Below are 4,122 nucleotides of genomic sequence, written 5' to 3'. Positions count from 1 at the left end.
ACATATTGTAGGGTTCTGACTTTTGATCCAGTCTGCTATCTGCCTCCTCTTTATGGGGGAGTTCATCCCATTCACATTTACGGTTAGAAGTACTAAATCTGTATTTCCTGCCATCCTAATAACCCAGATTATGCTTTACTTATTCTTGCCTCCCCCAACCCTCTTTCCCCCTTTTAAACTTATGTACCCCTCTTGTATCACGATGCTTACCCTCTTTATAATCCCTCCCTCCCCCCTTTGAGGTCTTTTCCCTTCCTTCCCTTATTACTCTTTTTCTTTTCCCTTTTCCTCTCCCCGGTTTGTAATGAGGTGAGAGAGAATTTTCTCTAAAACAAATGTCAATTATTTTTTCTTTGAGCCAACTCTGATGAGAGTAAGATTCACACAATGTTCCTCCCCCTCTCTAAATTCCCTCAGATATGATAAGTTTCCTTTGCCTCTTTGTGGGATGTGGTTTCCCTCTTTTTATCCCTCCTTCCCACCTTATTCTGCCATCATCCCTTTTCCATATCGACTTCCCTTTTTATGTTATATCAGTACAATCAAATTATACATGTATTCTTTTTGTATATCCACAACAGAAATACAATTCTCAAGAGTTATTTTTACTTTTTCTGCATCTCTTGAGTTCTATGGTTGGAGATCAAATTTTTTGTTTAGTTCTGGTTTTTTCTTCAGAAACAAATGGAATTCATTTGTTTCATTAAAAGTCCATCTTCTTCCCTGGAAGAAAATGCTCAGCTTAGCTGGGTAGTTTATTCTTGGCTGCATCCCAAGTTCTTGTGCCTTTCGGAATATCATATTCCAGGCCCTTCTTTCCTTTAATGTAGAGGCAGCCAGATCTTGGGTCCTTATTGTGGCACTTTGGTATTTAAATGGTTTTTTTTTTGGCTGCTTGTAAAATTTTTTCCTTAATCTGATAGTTCTGAAATTTGGCCACAATATTCCTTGGGGTTTTTATTTTAGGGTTTCTTTCAGAAGGTGTTCGATGAATTCTTTCAATGCCTATTTTACTTTCTAATTCTATTACATCTGGGCAGTTCTCTTTGATGATTTCTTGTAAAATAGTATCTAGGCTCTTTTTTTTCATCATAGTTTTTGGAAAGTCCAATAATCCTCAGATTATCTCTCCTAGATCTATTTTCCAAGTCTGTCGTTTTTGCAAGTAGATAATTCATGGTTTTTTCCAGTTTGTTAATTTTTTGGTTTTGCTTGACTGATTCTTGCTGTCTCAATGAATCATTAGTTTATATTTGTTCAGTTCTAATTTTTAAAGAATTATTTTCTTCATTAGCTTTTTTACTTCTTTCTGTATATGTCCAATTGAGTTTTTAAATGTATTGTTTTGGTCTGTGGAATTTTTTTCCATTTCACTAATTTTTTAGTGAATTATTTTCTTTTTCCAATTCACAGATCCTACTTTCTTGAGTGTTCTTTGTCTTTTCCAATTCACAGATCCTACTTTCTAGTGAATTCTTTATTTTTTCCAATTCACAATTCTTACTTTCCTGAAATTTTTTTACTTTTTCCAATTTGTATTTCAGGAAGTTGTTGCTCTCTTCTAAGGCTTCTCTTTCCTTTCCCCATTTATCTTCTAACTCTCTTTTGAGACTTTTAATGGTCTCTTCTATGAGAGCATCATGTAAAGGAGGACAGTCTGGTGCGTTTTTGCTGTTTGAGGTCTCTTCAGGTTTGCTGACCTGCTCTTTTTCTGCATAGAAGCTGTTGATCGTTCGTTTCATCTTTTTATTCATGTTTTAAAGCCTTTAGGGTAGGTCTCCTAGGCAAGGGTGTTACCAGCTTCCTCTGCAGAGCAGGGAGAGATGTAAACCGATTTCTGGCTCAGAGGTTTGGGAGTGCTCTGAGTGAGAGTCTTCCCTTCCCCCAACAGGAAGTGGATTCAGCACTGGCCAAGCTATCAAACTGCTTAGTAGGGCTGAGTGGGTTAGCGATTGCCCTCGGCTAGAGACTAAGGGGTGAAAGTGTCACTGCCCCAGGCCGGAGCCTCTTGTGGGACTGTGAGTATTCGCAGCTGACCGCAGTCCGCAGACTGCAGACCGCCCCGAACTCTGCCCCAGTGTCTCTGCCCAATGCAAATTGGCCCTGGAAAAGCTCTATGGCCCCAAGCCGAGCTCCCCACTGCGCAGATTGGAGGCTAACCCGGGCTGCGTCCTCCTGCCGTGCAGGATCACAACTGCCCCAAGGAAAAGCCCCGTACTGTGGGTTGGGGCTGGGCGCTTGTGCTGAGATCTGTGCTTTCACTTTCGGTTTGAGGCTCTCCTCAGAACCTAATTTCTCTCCCCGTCTGCGCTGATCTCCCCCCTGGCCCCGGAACCAACCTTTTTTGGTGAGACTGCAGATTTTCTTCGGCTGGTGAGTTGTTCTACTTCTTATCTTTACGAATTGTAGCAGTCAAGACTATTTTTGAGGCTCGATATAATATTGATAAAGAGCGTAAGAGAAGAGCTTAGAAAGTCGGGTGTGTCTTCTCCGCCATCTTGGCTCTGCCCCCCAAGATCCACTTCTTACGCCAGGATTTGGGGGCTCACTATTTGCCTTCTTTAGTTGTGTTGGTGGTCTCACAGCTAATCTTCTGATCGAGGACAGAGTAGCAACTTCTGCTGTATTTCAGCTAAGTACTTCCCAGGAGACTCCCCAGGTGTGGAGGCCTCTTCATGCCAGTGCTTTCCTGGGTTGCCTTTGCTGGGCCACCTCTTCCCCACCTACCACTTGATTGAGTCAGACTTTTTCTAAAGTTCTTCCAAAAATATCTTCTGAAGGAAATTTGTTACACTTCAAATATATGTGGGTTCTGTCACTCCAAAACCTGTTCTATGGCTTGATCTGGTGTGGATTCTGAGGAAAGCCAAGAACAGCTTAGAAAAAGAGTTGTCATGTTAGTTCTACCCACAGTTCTCGTTTTCTTCATATGATTATGGTCAAAGACATAATCATACTTGAAAAAATATATCATTAGCACCTAAAAAATTGTGAGGATATCAACTATTTTTTTGTTTATTGTATTTACTTCATAAATAAAGTTCTAAAGTGTTTGTTTCATCAGTTTTGATGAACAGGAAAAATAAGTTCCCTTTTTAGTCCCTTTCTCAGCTACAAGACTCATGTTATATAATTGATATTTCTAGGATGCCAGCAAAGAGGCAGGAGAGAATGAAAAATGTTTGATGTCAAGAAAGACAACATTTTCTTTGATAGCCCAAATAGGTCTCTTTCATCTACAAGGTACGATCATGGCATAAAATGAAGAATTTGTCATTCTACAAATCTGAATAACACTTAAGGTAGGATTTTGCCAAGATGAAGAAATCTATGGATGTATTGGCTTTATTTAGAAGGACAAAGATATGTTTACATGTGATATATTTTTAAGTTTCATTTTTACAAAACCAGTCAAAACCAAATTCCACTGAATTCTAGAAGTGTATTGTTATTTCATCAATTTATAATCATTTTTAGAATTTGACAATTGCTATTATAGCCTTTGAATTAATATAAGTTAATTACCAACATATCACTAATGCTCTTTATAATGAAATTGTGTGGGGCAAGGAAACACTGACAGAATTTATGTTCTATACCAAGTAATTACTCTATGACTTAGGGGAACCTAGTTGGCACAGTGAATAGAACTCTGTACCTCATGTTAGGAAGAACTTAGGTTATAAAGCTTACTTGATGTGAGACCCCAGTCAAGTCTCCTAATATTTGTCTCCAATCTTTCCAATAAATATTTATGCAAAAATTTTAAATAAAAAACAGCAATAAGATTACAGAAAGTCATCACAGACAATACACCTTGTCAAAATAGGATTTATACCAGTAATGCAGGCTGATTCAATATTAGGAAAATTATTGGCATAATTGACTATATCAATAAGCAAAATAAAAAACATATGATCATCTCAATAGAAGCAAAACAAGCATTTGATCAAATCCAGAATCCTTTGCTATTAAAAACACTAGAGAGCAGAGGAATAAAAGGACTTTACTTTAAAATAGTCAGTACAATCTATTTAAAAGCATCATATGTAATGGGTATAAACTGGAACTATTCCCAATAAGATCAGGGGTAAAAGAAGGTTGCCCACTATCATCATTACT

Source organism: Sarcophilus harrisii, chromosome 4 (genome assembly GCF_902635505.1).
Source record: "Sarcophilus harrisii chromosome 4, mSarHar1.11, whole genome shotgun sequence".
Classification (NCBI taxonomy): Eukaryota; Metazoa; Chordata; class Mammalia; order Dasyuromorphia; family Dasyuridae; genus Sarcophilus; species Sarcophilus harrisii.
This window is presented reverse-complemented; position numbering follows the sequence as displayed.